General features: G+C 37.8%; 1 protein-coding gene and 1 long non-coding RNA gene across 7 annotated transcripts in view; one reads left to right on the top strand and one right to left on the bottom strand.

Moving 5' to 3' along the window:
• LOC139809497 (uncharacterized) overlaps window positions 1-17,785 on the bottom strand; it is a 300,362-nt gene that overhangs the window by 238,080 nt on the left and 44,497 nt on the right. For all 6 annotated transcript variants that reach the window (XR_011731111.1, XR_011731112.1, XR_011731108.1 and 3 more), the window contains one exon: window positions 11,934-12,015. This is a non-coding gene — a long non-coding RNA (uncharacterized lncRNA). The remainder of the gene's footprint in view (window positions 1-11,933; window positions 12,016-17,785) is intronic.
• Hr4 (Hormone receptor 4) overlaps window positions 12,042-17,785 on the top strand; it is a 67,586-nt gene continuing 61,842 nt past the window's right edge. The window contains exon 1 of the mRNA XM_071772429.1: window positions 12,042-12,592. The gene's annotated coding sequence lies outside the window, so the exon portion shown is untranslated. The remainder of the gene's footprint in view (window positions 12,593-17,785) is intronic.

Raw genomic sequence — 17,785 nt, 5'->3', positions numbered from 1 at the left:
CTTTATGTCCAATCCTATTTTATAGTGTGCTAACACAATGAACAAATAATAGCTACATTGTGAATGATTCGATTTTCTCATGATGTAGATGCATTTTTACGAATCGAATAGGTTTCCACGCTGAACAACAGCACGAGTCGTTGCGATTCTAATTATAAGATAATTCTTGATTGACTTGTCAATTCTGAAAACACCCGAGCAACGAACGAATGGATCGATCAAACGTTTTATTTGTACGCTTACGACGAGTAACGATTATCGATTAAGTAAACGTTAACTTTTGATCAGCAAGGTGCGTTAGCACAATGACTTCGTTCAGAATGACTCTGATTTTACATTTCTAATGTGGAAACTCCAGCATTTTCATTAGTAATTATAGCTGGTTGAAATTAATGTTAGTATCAATTCTGTGTCGATATTAATTGGAATGTAGGTTCTATTTGCCTAAACATAATTATATTATTCATCAAAATTGCGGCAACAAACATTACCATTGCTCATAAATAGTAAATTAATGAAATCTTAAAGTTGCATATGTATTGAACAATTTGACAAAATAATTAAAATTTTATTAGATTAAAGTAAAAAAATTAGTTTTATATATTTTGTAAGATTTCTTAAATATGGTGGCGTATAATTAACTCAAGAAAAATTCAACTTTTAAAAAATTTCCCAGATTATGTGGCTGGTTTTTATCTTTGAATCTCTGCGCAGAGTATCTCCTTTCTTTTTTAACAAATAAAAATTTGTTTTCGCAAATTTTAATTTTTTCCATTTTTGCACTAATAAATTTTTAATATTTTAATATTTACAATATATTCAAGCCACACGTGCTCGCACTTCTGTTACTGAATTTAGAAATCGTTAGATCAGAAAAAGTACCGCAGCATGACGAAAGGATAAAACGATTAAATCGATCACTATCAAAGAACTTGATTCTTGACCCAGAAAGTCTTTATACCGGACAACCGGGCGAGGACCACTTTTTGTTTCGCGACTGTGTTTACCAATGTTGACCATGTAAAATCAATGTATGTATTGCGTTAATTTCTAACCAGAGGTTAATTAAGAAGTTAAGCATGTCATTTTTTTCTCAAACAGATAATTAACTATGAATCTCACGTCCGTCACTGACTGACAATGATATATACTAATATCATAAAACATATACAGACAGTAATGATAGGATCGAATTATACACACACATACACGCACACATGCAAAACCTTTAGATAATTAAAGAATTCTTCTAAAGAATAATCATTATTTTAATTAATCACTATATAGATATGATATATTAAAAACAAAGTAGTAATATTGCGAAATTCAAACTTTGGTCCATAATTATTTTTTTTACAGATCTACTAAAATGTTTTTACAGTAAATGAGATTTTACGTTAACCAGTTTCTTAATATAACACAAAATAAAATAAATGACTTATAGCATTGTATTATTAGACACACAATAAAATCATAAAAAAAATATTTTAATATAAGTAAATTTAGAGAGATGTACTTTTTTTATTTAAATGCCAAGTTGCATATGCCCAAGTGCATACGTGTATCCTAACGTATTTCGCAATCACGAATGTATAACTGTGACTTATTACGAGCGACATACGTAAACAGGTTTTAACTCCGCGTCGATAACTTCTAATCCGACATGTTGCCGACGTCGGTTACGTACGATAATCTTGAAATAATTGTCGCTCTGTCCGGCTGTGTGAAAGGCGGAATCTGAAATTAGTCTCGCTGGAAAAGACCGCTAATGCAGGCGGAAGCACCGATTTCTCCGACCGACGACTTCACGTCACACGACGCGCAGTTTCGTTTTCCTCGCATTCGTGTTTCGCCGAGTTACAGTAATCATTTTGTAGTTTCAGTATCGTGTAACGCGCTCTTGTATTATAAACGTCATTATATAACAAGTGTGGTATCCGTTACATATTATCGGCATATTTATTTAATCGTTCCGCCATCGATTAGTATACGAAATAACATGTCACCGTCAATATTTTCGACTTTATATAATCTATTTGAAATCGTAATTAAGTGATTCGACAATTAGTTATTACTTATTATCAGTTATTAGTTATTAAATGTTTAATTATCACGAATATTTGTTCAAGTTATTAAATTTTCATCGTCGCCTCATAGGATCTAATTTGATTATACGACTAACGCGGCTGTCCCACCTCAATCATGCATTACATAAAACTATGAGTATACAATCATGTTTCTGTAAATTCAATTAAAACGTTTGAACGACGACGATTGCTTTGTGCATTCCGTTTATTATATACTTTATTAGAAAACTGGTCTTTAAAAATGCATAAACGCCAACGGTGCGGTCGATATGTATTTTCTCACGCCTTCCCTAGTCCCGTTGCCTGATTATCTAATTACATATACGCGTAATCTCTGCACGCACGGATATGAGCTACACTCATAAACGGACAAACAGATTACGTTCAAATAAAGACCTATTTTGAGTGGTATAATTTTATGTTTATGTAATTTTATGTAATCTTATATAAATAACAATGAATCTTAAAAACGTTGTTACGCAGCATGGATCATGGATCCTTTCAAGTGTTATGCGCAATATCGTTTTGTAAGTAATTTCATCTACTTTCTTTCTGCTAAAGCAAAATTATTTTTATCTAAAAACTCGTTTCTTTTGGCACGCTTGAAGACAGTGAAATTTTCAATCTTTACCAAAAAAGAACTTAATTATTAAATAATTCTTTCAAAACTGTCTTAAATTCATATTTGTAATAAATAAAAATGATATATTAAAATCTTTAAGCATTATTTTCAAAAAAATGTAATCTAATAACAATAATAGTTCTAAATTATTGTAAAAAAACTTTCAGTATATTTCTTATTTCTATATTATATATCTATATTGTCAACAATAAGTTTTTAAATATGCAGATTTAAAGTGATCCGGAAAAAAATGAACTCTTGGATTGTTTGAAGACACGCTCGTCCAGATTACCGTTGCACGACGAGGGATCAGTCGGTCGATCGCGGGCCCGAGTCCGTCGCTTTAACAACCGTTGGACGTCCGTGTGCGGGGTACCGCAAGCCCCACTGACTTACAGAACTACTTTCCCTTCTTTCTCGCTATGGTGCCTGCCTCCGCCACCGCCGGCCGCTGCGAGTGGAGAGGCCCGTTATCCAAGCGGCTCGTCGAGAGTGAAACGCCCGTATATACCGGAGTTCTGTCTTCCCACGAAACGAGTGTCACACGGTCTGATCGGACGAGCCTTTCAGTCTGATCGGGTGAACTTTCTTCCACTTCCGCCATCATCAATATTCTTACGGTGATATAATCGCGCGGCGGTAGTTCATACATATACACTCGGAATTTATTACGTTGACGGCATCGTTAAAACATTCAGAATCCGTTCTACATTAATTTAAATTAAATTTAAATTGAATTAAATCAAATTAAATTCGTTTATTTATTTTATTAAAATTGAATTTAGTTTAAATTATAGCATTTTTTGACATCTTTTTATTAAATATTGATTTTTTTTAATTTTTAAGGTTAATATATTCATGTATCCATAAATTCGTTTAGATTCTAATTTGGTCTTTACTTCTTATATAATCAAGAACAAATTGTCTATTCTTCCTGGTATATCCTAGTATGTTGCTCTATGACGTTCATGATATATTCATACCACGATCAGATTTCGTAGCCAACGGTTAAAAGAAGAAAGTTGAATAATCCCGAGCGTAATCCCATCGCGAGACAACGTCTGCGATTATGTACCATCGCGGCTGTTTAACGAGGGCGAAAAAGAGGTTCGTTAAGGATTTTAAGAGCGCATAATTCGTGCTTTCTCCTGCTTAATAGAAATGCTACCACTAATAGCGGAACTGAGCGACTGACACACTTCCTATGACGAAAAGAGAAGAGCGACTTGCTCGTGATCTTCTCGGAACGAAACGACGACGACGACGACGACGACGATAGGTGTGCTAGTGATACTTCATAACAACGAAAGTATCTAATACCGGAAATAGACTGTTTCTCAGGGCGACGAACAATAGTCGACCTAAATATGCGCCGGAACGACGAAGAGACCGACCGAACGACCCCAGCTCTATTACAAACGGTTGCGCGCTGAAAGGTCATCAACTGGGCAGGATCGCGTTCAGGAACACTCCTCGCTCATTTGGCCGCGCAACATTCCGCTGTAATTGTTATTAAAATCATGATGAGCACGAGAATCGATACGTTTTTCGCGATGAGTTATTTTCGCGTGCATATAATAAGTAATATTTGACGGAGTAATGAAACAAATTTCAGATAAAAATTCTTGCAAATGTAGTAAATAAAAGAATAAAAATATAAGTGTAATTAATAAATATGATATAACTTATTGTTAGCGATTAATGTAACATTAAATGTGATAATAATATAAAATCAATAATAAAATATAAAGAAAAATATCAAATATGATTTAATATTTATTATAACTGTCAAAATAAATTATTTTTCCAATTGATATATATATATTTTTGAGAATATATAGATAAAATTGTCTCTCAAACGTATTACTAAATAATTCATCAGTTATTTGATAAAAAAATCAATCATAATGATACTTCTACAAAAAAAATCAAAATACACGCAGTCGCGCGATATATGCAAAAAAAGATGTGAATAATAAATTTTCGCCTATATTCCTATATCCCTATAGCAATCGCCTCGGCAAACTTATCTACGAGCGAGCATAATTACGGTGATTATAGAGCGAGAAAGATAGAGAAAAAAAGTGCCGGATATTTTTTGAGGTCAGGGCAACGCCGCGTAGAATCCTTGTGACTCTATTACGTTGCTCCAAGGAGTTATCCTTATAGCGGCCGGCCTTCGTCAGATCTTTCGTGGCAGGACCTACCGACAGGACTGTCCTCCGCGGAAGACGCGGAGGCAAGGACTCGACTTCATTCTATAGGAGGACTGCAGATACGCCGCTCGCGCGAGTCCTTGAGAAAAAAGAATGCTCGATCGTAAATCTCGTCCCAACCGATGACGAATCTTACCGATTGCGTGGACTATTTCTTTTTTCTCTACGACGGCATATCAAGAGACACAGTAGCGTCTCGTGTCAAGTGTACGCACAGCGAAACACAGACCGTGTAGGTATCTTTGCGAGACGACGAATTGTTATGCGTAACCAAGTTCGTAAAATTAAGCACTCGATCAGTCATCGCCTTTCTTTGGTCATTAACGAGGACTGATGATTTATCGTCAGTTGACCTTCGTGAGATATTTCTAACTTGCCACATATTCGTTAAATATTATAACACTTAAGCAGTTGAACGCGAATTTATCTTAGTATTCATGACGCTATTTATTTCGTTGTAGTATATCAACGCCGTTATGAAATTTCATTACAAGATCGAGATGTATTAGCAAAGTTAATCTTGTTCTACTTCTATAAAATATTATTTAAGTAGCGTACTGATTATCATTTACTATAATGCAACCACATGAAACTCTATAATACATTTAAGAAAATTGTGCTTAAATCTATAAACATGCAAAAGTTAGTAGTTTTAATATTATCTCTTCAAAATACCTCTATTTTGGAACTAAGAGAATATAATTACAGATACCATTTAACTGCAAATAGTTCAAGAACTAATCAAATATAATTAACCGAATGTAATCGTGACAAATATACTACACGCTATCTTCTGATAATTTGATTTTTATAATTACATTTACAAAGGTTTCTCGAATTGCATTATTTAAATATCAAATTATTAACTAACGAGATTTGATATTAATTATTAATTAGAGAGAGATCTTTACAATCCAAATTTCATTTAATTTATTGTGAAGTTTATTTAAACATACGATGCTTCAATCAATATCATTTCAGAACCGAATTTTGAACGCAAAATTTAGACGTTTAAATCACTTTCTTCGGCTCTCTCTCTCTCTCTCAAATAAATTTCAATCAAAAAAATCTATTTTTAAAATAGGTCTTTACATTTATGACACGCATTTCAAATATAAATGTATTTTATATTTAATGCTCTCTATGTACGTTATACTATTTAAAAAAACAATGCTTTTGTTCTTAGAAAAATATTCGCAAAATTAGATGTTACCATTACTACAACGATATATCTTAGGTCTATGCACTGCGCTTTGATGCTATTCTGTGTCGGCTCGTGCTATTCTAGAACACGACGTCGTCCCATAAAGACGGTAGCAAACGAATCACTGCACTCCAGAAGTAAAGTCTCGATAAACTGTTTTTGAGTAGACAAATATAATTTCATAATCAAGAGACGCTGTGTGGAGACACGTGCCGCTAGAAAACCGTACGAAGATCACGCGTGGCTACGCGGGCGAAGCATGGTTCGAACGGTGAAAGTTTTTCGGTTATCGAACATTGTGGCCTAGACCGTAAAAGAATAATAAGAACGCGTGCAGAACAGTTGTCAGGGTACGTTCTACGTTACTCGCGAACATGTGGCTTTCTCTTTCGATTTCGAACACAACGGCTTCTTTAGACGAATCCTTTATGCCCGCCGAGAGGGGAGAACAAAAGACGAATTGGCAAAGATCGGAAATTTCTAGGCGCAAATCCTGAGAACGCAAGAGAGCATTTCTACTCCCCCCATAAATGCCCCAAACGTATATTTACCTAAATAACAAATTACGTAAATAAATGAAATAATAAGATTAATTCTAATAATAATCATAAAATAAAAATTTATTTAGTTTTATAATTATTAAAACATGATTATTATAAACTTATTGCAAAATTGATGAGTTTCAGACACGTCGTATGGCAGTATAATTTTTTATCATACAAAATTAAAATATTATCAATTACGAGTTTCCTAGCAACCTGTACGGAAGATGCAAAAATGCGATATTAAAAGTTTTATTGATGATAGATGGAATATGGACATGCATACAGAATTGCATTTCACGCACGGAATTGCTGTTGCCATGAAAATATCGAATAAAGTTTTAGTATCATGAATTGCTGACGCATTGAAATACGTTAAATAAAATGATGTCCTCAATACTATAAGAACGTCAGCTACATATTTTTAAATCACTTATGAATCAATGTCATGTTGTTATTTTAAATCTATTTGAAAACAAATTGCCAAGATTCATTGAGAAGGGTTGGCGTAAATTCAAGTGCATACATATATGTGTAAAAGTTATTATTAAAATATTATTAAATAAACGAAAATTTACCAATTTACATAACATCCTCTTCGCGATTGACTAATATAGGCCAGTCAATAAAGACAATCAATTCACTTTAATTACAAAAGTTTTCAAATTTTGATGTAATATTGGGTGAGTTGAAATAACAACAAATCTCATTTTGCAACCATCCCCGAGGTCCGGAACATGCTAAACATTGTAAAAAACGTTAATTTATTATAACTTTGCGAAAAAAATTGCAAAAATCCTGCAAACTTAAAGCAATGTCTATTGTAATATTTTTCGCAATGTATTAGATTTGCAACCTATTTCGAGGCGCGCAACATTGAAATTTTTTATAAAATAACGTATTTAGTCAAATAAGTTGTAATAATTTGCGTAACTAGTAGAAGGTTGCAAATTTATATTTGGATAAGGGAAGACATTTGAAGCACTCCGTAAAATTTGCAAAACTTTTGCAATTTTTTCACGCTTGTAAAAAGTGCAAAATAATAATTGTTGCTAATTTTTCACTGTTGCGGACCTTGTCCGAGGTTGCAAACTTAACAGCTTGTGACGAAAAATAATCTCAACGTTTGCAACCAATTTGCAAAACTTTTGCAATTTTTTTGACAAAATTACGACCAAATAAACAATTGTTCCATCATTGATTAAAAAAATATATATTGCGTGCAACATAGAAGGTTGCAAATTGGCACAACTGTTCGGGGCAATTGTAAAAGTTATTCTATCAATTTGCAGCACTTTTGCAATTTTTTTCGCAAAGTTATAATAAATTAACATTTTTTTGCAATATATTTAACATGTTCCGGACCTCGGAAATGGTTGCAAAATGAGATTTATTGTTATTTCAACTCACCCAATATTCCATCAAAATTTGAAAACTTTTGTAATTAAAGTTAAATTTTCGAATTTTAGTGTCTTTATTGACTGGCCTAATATGAAAGAAGGTGTCTGATGTATTTCACCGAAATATCTCGCAATTATCGAGCGGCTCGATAATCGAACGAGCGCCAGTCAGCTGACCGCGAAAATGGAGCATCATCCGCGTTACTGCGAAGAGGGAAGGTCGCGACGTTGAAACATAGTATTTTATGAGATGGAGCTCAAATTGCAGATATCGACAAGTCTCTTTAGAAATTACTGCAATATACATCAATCAAACTACACAAATATTGATTCGAAAAACCTTTGGATTCTCAAAGCGCCTAATGAATAACTCTTTCATAACTTATTATTAATTTAATCTTTGGAAGATTCAATATTGCATACAATATCTCATTAACAATATATATATATATATATATATATATATGTATATTACATAGGATATCCTATATTTTATTATCGCACATTCGATCATATTATTATTTATTATCTGCATTTTCGGCGAATAAAACGCTTATGTTCAATTACACCTATGAATATGAAATTTATGTCGCGACGCTCTTTTCCGTCTCACGCTCGTGAATAGCGTGATATATGGAGAGCCACGATCCGAACAGCTCGGCTCGGATGTGGATGGCGATGTGGCTTGTTGCAGCGGTAGCGTGGCGCGGCGTCAGAAGTTCCCCTACTGGAGAACGTAGAGCGCAGCGCGGTTGCTGCCGTTTTACGAGGAGGGTTCTCTCTTCCACTTCCACGGCTCCTCTACCGCGCGGCGCGCCGCGGGTTCTCGCTCGTCGTCGGTGAGCGCGAGCGAGGCAGCGCCGGTGCCCGTGGCCGCTGTCCCAGTCGTCGCCCTACTTTGTCGAAGCCAACTCGAAGCTCGACACATACTCGGCGGTTTTACACCTCCTCTCGGCACGACGGCGGTGACAAACGTTTCATGCTCGCGCGCGTACACGCGCGGCGGACACACACACGCGACGCACACGCGTACAGGCGACGCGTCTCCGCAGCGACGCACGCACGCGGCCCGACGGCGGCGAGGACGAAGAAGACACGCGCGATCGTCGGATCGTACCGGAGATACCGGAGAGGCGCGTATCTCGACCCCGCGAGACGGGTCCAGGTGGTGAACCAAGTGGTGGTGCGGACAACGTGACGACACTCGGTATCGATCACGCGATATTTCGATCCGCGACACCCTCATCCCTTCCCGCGGGCTACGGCGCGCGCTCGATCCCGCCGTGTGAATCCCCCCACGTGTACGTGCATCGAGAGGAAAGAGGAGAAAGAAAAAGAGGGAGAGAGATTCGAGAGAGGAAGAGAGGAACCGGAAGCGGCTGGTCCCGTGGAAGGCGGCAAGCAAACGGCCCACCCGTTCGCATGTGTATGTGCCCGCGTACGTACGTGTGTGTGTGCGTGCGCGTGTGACCTACGACAACTTGCCGCCCGGTTTCGGCGCGCCACCCGAGTGTGACGTTCGCGTTCGCACACCGACCCGGCCGAATCCCCCGCGCTCCACTTTTTCCACGGAGGTCACGGAGTGCCGCGCGTCAATTCGGAAGGTCGGCCAAGTAGAAGGTAGTGCACGAGGTGGAGCGAGAAGAACCGCTGCAGGTGAAGAAGAGACGTCTCGGTAGCGCGAGAAATCGAAACTCCGCTCGGACATTTCTAGAATTATCGGCTGCGGACATTGTCCCCCTCCCTCCCCCGAACACGCGATCATCGTCCCGCGGTGTTCTAGCGAGGCCGATCATTAAATTCGGAGAAGATTCCGCGCGGAAACGCGACGCAAAACTCGCTGGTTCATGTGCGAGCGTCGATTGTCTGATCCATGAATCGAAAATTGCCGACGCGCCTTCCTCACGTCCAGATTTTGGATCTTCATTTAAGATAGATTGAACGAGCCGATCGATCGGATCGCCGAGTCGCAGCAGGAAAATACTCGCGTCGGTCGCGTCGATTCGCTCGCGCCGCTCAGGAGAGAAAGTACGCGAACTCTCGAACCGGAAGTGCCATCGAGCGAGAATATTCAACGCCGCGATTCTGCCTGTCTCTTTCTTTCTCCGTCCCTCACATCTCCACCGCGTGATCTTTCTTTCTCTTTCGCTATATACCATTTACGTAAACCTCGCCGTTCGAGGAACGCTACGCCATATGCATTTAGATTATCGCGGACTAACTACCGCGGGTGCTCGCAGACCTGCTCTAATCCCTCTTCGCATCGTTAAATTGGCGGCGGATGATGACGTCCAGACGCGCGCTAGCAACGTGACCAGTTACGCCAACCCACCGCCACTCCGATCTCGAAACGGAAACACTGCCAATTAATAGCGAGCCGACCTAAGCGCACCGATCGAAAGCTCTCTTGCCTTGCCTCGCCGCCGTGATTTTCTTCTCCCCCGCGAACAAGCTCGACGACCACGGCCAAAGTCACACGCGGGTCCTTTCCGGGTCGGGCATGCGCGGCGGGTCGCGTGTCCCCGAAACAGCGCACGAGTCCGACGAAAGAAGAGACCGGAAGCGACCTCGGTGACGAACGCGGACGCTCTACTCGCGACACAAAACACTGCCGCTTCCGAATTTATTCGAGAAACACTGCCATTTTTGGAGAGAAGAACAAACAGAATTGACCTATCAATCGCGGCCAATTTACACTTATGAGAAAGGAAGAGGCACAAATTATTTCGGCATCGAGATTATCTTTAATTATACGACTGTTGTAAAACCGAGCCACGATAAGCAACGATTTTCATTATTTCCCTGGTGTTCAAGAAAATCATTTCGGAAGCCATCCATGAGCAAGAGCGAGCAGTCGCGGTTTGATATCGACGTGACTTCCTGCTAAACGAGTCGCGTATAAAGTAAAAAAGAAAAAGGGGTGAGAGAGATTATATTACCTAATCATCATTCAATTGCGACTGCCATTTTGGTCCCCGCAGATATAAGCGCGCGCGTACGAACGTATACAGCGAAGGACGATCCACGCACGACACGCGTGAACTAAACGCAGTCGCAAGAAATTTCATGAGAAGGGAAGAAAAAAGGAAATTAATTGGCGAGATTCGTTGGTCTTCGACGATCGATACGTTACTTCATTGTTCTTAAATCATCGGGAAGATTGATGTTTTGTCTGAATGCAGACTTCTTCGGAAAACACTTGAAGCTGGATGCGAACGAATTATGAGAGATTCATGAACGACAAATGAGAGAGCATTAGTTGCCCTTAAACGAGTAACGACGATCACAGAATCGCATCGAATGATCACGCAGTATTATATTGATCCACGAAGGAGACGTGATAGTCGAAGATAACATTAATGTAATGAATTAAGCGTTATCCCGCATGAACGGGCTCGATATCAATTTGATAGGGGAGCGATCGAGTGCATGCCCGGCGAATCGGTTCTGCATTCCGCATTGATCGATCGGAGACGTGCTCGCGCCAAGTATTCCAAGATTATGACGATCCTCGTCTCTATCGTAGAACTCTCGTATAGTCGATGATCGCAATCGAAAGCAAAAATAAATAAAGCGAGTATACACGGAGATTATCGGAGTAAAAGTCAGATTGATGCCGTGGAGAAAAGTCATCGACGAATCATCGACGTCGAAGCTTTCCACGGAATCACGATCGGTGGGTGATAACTTTTGCGAGTTGCGCAGGCACCCTCCGCGAAGAAACGAAGAAAAACGCGACCGAAGTGGGCCGGTAACGAAACCGTTATCATTTCGTGACATGAAGAAACCGGAAAGCCAAGAGCAAGCGATATAATAGACGAGCTATCGCTATTATTATTGGGACAAAAGATAACCTACTTACCGATATACCCGATATATACCTCGAGCGCGTGCCCAGTGCTCGTCCCACTGCCTTTCCGTCTAGATGAGATCGTCTAAACCGTCTGGAAAGAAAAAAATTATTTGTAGATTATTTACAGATCTCGATAAAGCCTATACGTCCAGCGCAATTATTGTCCAATATCTAGCTTCTAATATTACTTCGCGTTCGCTTTAAATAATATTTCGCAACAGCTTCCCTTAACGAGTAATTAACGACGACTCGCTTCGGTAAGCACGAGAAGTCGTGTTCCTAGTGACTCGTAAAACCGACGGCGGCGGCGGCTGCGGCGACGGAGGAGGCTGCGAGGGTGGCGCATGGTGCCGGAAGTCGGACAAATGAGGAACAAGTGCGCGTGTAAGTGTTTGAGAAAACGGACCAGGCGGCGGAGACGCGTTTCCGACTGAAACTGTCGGAAAAGGCGAAAATCTGTGCATGTAGTGTGCGCGCGTGGTACCAGAGTGGCAAAGTGAATCACCGGCTCTCTCCGATACCGGCGTTACCAGTCTGGGTCGTTCGGCATTGATATCGCGGTGACCACGTGCTTATCTCGACGATCCCCCTCGTCGGTGCCGAATTTCGAGGAGACTCGCGCTCGCAGCTACCTTTTCATATCTCGGATGTCTTAAGCGGAAAAAGATGTAAGTTGTAAGACTTTTAAGACGCGCGCAATCCCGCTTCGCACCTAAGTGTTGCAGAAAGTTAAAATAGTTGATAGGAGTATTCCTCGCGTGTCAAAAAAATTAGACGTTGAACATAAGATAAGGCTGATAAGGTTCGACATTATGACAAGCTACGGGGGGGTTATCAGTGAGCTGGCATTATGATGTACGTATATAAATACAACCAATATTTACGGATTTATATGAGTCATCATTAAAGAGCCAATTAAACAAGGTAATGAGTAATATTTGCAAAATAGCTTTGGTTCCGTAACGTGACAAATGTTACAAAGTTAATTGGAATTCGTGCGGCGTTTAACGTGTTAATAATATTGCAGCTATATCATTACGTAAATGATCAGCATATTATTTTATTTTGTAATTTATAATAAAGTATAATATATACATATGTATACACATACAAACACACAACAGATATGATATATTATATATGTATACAAAATATTTCATTTTGCGTTATATCGAATATCACGCTATAAAGTTAGCAGAATGGCGATTCATTTTTCCGTTTCCGGAATAAAACTCATAAAGACTACGAGTATTGTAGATACATTACACTGAGGTATGAAGTGTAAAGTGACAAATACACGCAAGATGTCCTAGAAACTCAATTCCAATGACAAATTTTTTCGCAACTATATTAGAGAACAGAAAAAACTCAGCGTACTAATGAGTTATAATCTTGTCTTCCTGCAAGCCAGGTTTTAGGACATTATCATCTATTTATGCGTTACTTTAACAGTGCTTTAAGTTTTTTAATTAAAGGATATAAATAAGACATGAGCTTTAGTTTTCGCTATTCTGGTCCATTTACGGGTCAAACACACATGGACTTTATTCTTATTCTTCTTGTTATTCTTAAATTAGATTGTATCTTGCTTCTATTTTTTCTCAAATTATTGCACTATTACTCACGTCTTAAAAACGTCTTTATATGAATGCATATGATATAAATGTCAACGGTATATTGAGCTCTCGGGTTCATAAGTTTGCTATGCCCAACTGATTACGCAGCTCAGTCATTCCTGTAGGAAACAGTATTAACAGTGAGCGAGATACACATCGAACCTACTGCGTAAACAAGTCGCGTGTCATTGATGAGTGAGCACATGCGAAAAAATGAGTGTTAATCAAATGCAAATCGCGGGATGGTGTACACGCTCAACGCTGAAAGGTCTAGGTCGCCATCGGTTGGGATTTCTTCCGGCAGACGGAAATTTGTGTGAATTAGTTTGACAAACTGAGGCGAAGGACAAGGTCCAAATCCGCTCGAATGCGCCTCGCCTCGCCTCGCCTCGCCCTCTGATCAGGAAGAGAGAAACTCGTGTGTAAGCGCAATGCTGATGCAAGCATTGAAGATACGCGATCGTAGATAGATGGAGAGAGACAAAGAAGAGAGGAAGGAGAGAGAGAGAGAGAGAGAGAGAGAGAGAGAGATTGTTTTTTTAACGAATTCTGCTAACCTTGGCGAGGCCATTAAGAGGCATGAGAACATCTACAATAAAGACAGCCATGTATACGTAATGTTGTAGGTTTCTCGTGGCGATCCTACATCGATTTTATATTGTCAATTTATTGCGGTCATGTCGTCTGATCCTGAAATATCAGGATTTTTTGAAAAATTTAATAAAATCCCTATTTAATTGTAAGATTGCAGAATACAACGATATCGCTAAATGATATAGTGAATGAGTGCAACCGGAAGTAAAAGGGATCACAGAACATGTACAAGACAAAAATTTTACATGTTAAATATTAAACGTATTTAAAGATTGCCTTTAAAGCATTTTTGAGCGTAAATATTGAAGACACAACGTGATACTTAACTGTAAAATACTTACACGTCTCGTATCTCGATACGTTCGTTTAAATGCGATTCGCAACGTTGTACTTGCACTTCTCGATATTTATTAAATGCGAAATAAAGTCAGAAATGTTCGCTTCAAGCGAACAGCCTTGAAGCGAGTAGTTTTCAAAACATAAATCAATTTATGTATCATATGTGTGCTTTTTTTGTCTATATGTTTTACCATTAGATTTTTAATGATAACTTACTAAGTTATCATTATTATTCATTCTTTATTATATAACGAATATTTTCTGCTATAATTGCGTATGTTCGGTACTAAATATAAACCGTTACACAATGCAAGGTTACAAGGTTTTTTTAATTATATTGTCAGTCATGAATAAAACATTAAAAATAGAGATAATCATACATGTCAGTAGCTCTAAACAAAGCCAATACATCAAAGATTTACTTCATATTTATATATTCATTTATTAAATTAAATAACTCAATGAAATCAAGTCTCATGTGACACAAATTCATGTAACACTAATTAATTTTTATTTCTCGAATTTTTCGTTTGATAGTTTCTGCCTAACAAAAATAATAATATATATGCTGTGGAACTCGAAATGAAATAACTTTTTAATAACATAACGTAGATATAACGCGTTTTCAAGTGTAATACGCAGATTGAGAAATTTGATGATTATAATAGATACATTGTTGCAATATAATACGTTTGTACGGCGTTAATTAGAATGTTGAAACCATCCGTTTTAATACCGTCGCGTTAAATTAGACGAATTGAGAACGGTGCGATAAGAACGTCATATGAAGCCCGAGAGCCGAGTATTATGCAAACTTGAAGTTTATTCTGGCGGATGAGCGAGCAATATGTCCATGGTGGTTCTAATCTAGGCTGACTTTGCTCGCGGTTTGTAATTTCTCGGTGACCATGATACGCGCGTATCACACGTGAATTGCATGGACACATCGGAGACAGGCCAACATCCAACACTGATGCAAAACGTGTTTGTCGTAAAATACTGCAGTCCTAATATGAAAGATGCATTGCGTGAAATTGCAGTACATTCGAGGATACGAAAAATCAAAATAAAAGTTTAAAATCAACTAAAATCTATAACAAAAGTATATTTATCATCATGAATAGAGTTAAAGATAATATATAGATATTTTTAATGATCAACCTTGATTGAAAAAGGAAAGTCGAATACTGCAAGAAGTAAAAGAATACCTTCTTGAGAATTCTTTATTTTCTTTCATAAATCGTATCAAAAATAATTTCTATAATGATATAATTTAGTGGCAAATCTCTTTCAAATCTAATTTTTATTAAAAAATGCATTATTTTATTCTAAATTGATAAAAAAGAATATTTTTCGGGTGAGCAATATGCGAGGCACATATAACGTCACATTTGGGGACGTTCGTTGAACCGCTTATTCATCGCAGGATTGCTGTTTACGGTCGAACTTATGTTCACAATGGTATCGATGAAACATCGGATCAAGTCAAGTTGTATTTGGCGCGTAGCTCGTGGCGCTTACAGCCGAATGTTGAGTTGTAGATCTATATATCCCTAATTAGGGTACACAAATAACGCAATCTCTAGCTGTCGCGGTATGTTTAACACGACCGTAAAGCACACCAAAATGTATCATCCTCGGATTTCATTGACACTGTATGAATTCCACGTCGAAGTAATTCGATGTCTTATAAGCATATTTTTAGTAGGGGAGACCGGGGCTCGTTGGCACTGTTTTCATAATTTCGGCATTTGAGTTTTTAAACAACTAATTATCATGATTAAACAGTACTAATATGATAGTGAGAACCTGTCTCTACATTGTTATGCCAGGAACGCTCTTGTATACTGTATAGTTTCTTTGTAATAAGTGAAATACGAACATGCTGCCTTGTAGCCAACTTGCCCCGATAGTAGGGTAAGTTGGCTATGCGACAAAAGTCCATGTTAAATTAATGAAAACGTAATAGAAACACAAAACGGGTAACAGATATGTACTTCTTGATAAAGATTGTATTTTTTAAAGTTATTTTGTAATGATCGAATAGCAAAATGCTGTTGCAGAAAAACAATTGTAAACTATTTTAGATCTAGCTTTCTTCAACATAAAAATATTAATATAAATATATATCTAGCTTCTATCAGCATTGTAGGTAGCAAATCACATACTCACACAGGTCTCACGCGCGCGGCAACAACAAGTCAAGCTAAGCGTGCCTTGATATGAGCCTTGATATGAGCCAACATACCCCATCCCTACATACGTTTGATTTCAGTCATTTTATTACAATAAATTACTGTTGTTCCTCAAAATAACATGTCGTATAGTAACAGAAACGTTTCTTTTAACATAATGATACGTCACTTTGATTTACTTCTCAAGCTGAAGAACATTAATACGATATTTTGAAACGTTCGAAAATACTTGCCACTTCTTGAATCAGACTTTTCTCTTTTTCTATTGTAATATTTGTTCAATTTAAATAAAACTTTAGGAAAAGTACCTATGTCATAAAAGAGATATTTATTGTGATAACTTTTTCATTGTTTTTTTCGCTATAAATACATAAACGGAACGCATTGCCAACTTGCTTCTTGTGCCAACAAGCCCCGGTCTCCTCTAATGAAAATGCATAATGTGCTGTACATTCAGCATATATAGAAATACTAACAATGAGTTTAATTAATTACGTATTTCAATAAATAATAATGTATTATGGTCATATATTAAAACCTCTTATTTGAAATCAAATAACTTTCGATGAAACTAATTTTATTTTCACGAAAATTTCAAACATGTATAAAAAATAAATCATCCTGATATATTTATATTATATGCATTATTTCTGCCACAAATATAGAAAAAGATTCATTCAGCGAGTGATATTGGAGATATTAATAAATTGCACAAATTAATGATACTTATATTTTAGACCACGCAGAACATTTTAAGCACAGAACACTTTTTTTATTATATGTAAATTATGGAATTATACATATGTAAACTATATAAGAATGATAACACATTCTTCTTAATATATTTCTTCCTGCTTTACTGCTGCTACTCGTAAACTTCTAAGAATTAATACATTTTCAAACTCCGAGAGTCAAAAAATGATACGCTCCTGTGAACTGCAGCCGCAAAAAAGTGACTACTGCCATCACATGCAACTGAAAAGTGAATTAGCCACCGCGAAACTAGTTTACAAAGGACAGTCACGATTTAAAAATCGCTGAAAGACGGTTATTCTGACACGGATGTGTGGATGTGTATGTGTCTGTGTGAGAGCGCAGGTCGACGTTCTCAACCTAG

This window comes from Temnothorax longispinosus, chromosome 3 (genome assembly GCF_030848805.1).
Source record: "Temnothorax longispinosus isolate EJ_2023e chromosome 3, Tlon_JGU_v1, whole genome shotgun sequence".
Taxonomy (NCBI): domain Eukaryota; kingdom Metazoa; phylum Arthropoda; class Insecta; order Hymenoptera; family Formicidae; genus Temnothorax; species Temnothorax longispinosus.
This window is presented reverse-complemented; position numbering and strand designations above follow the sequence as displayed.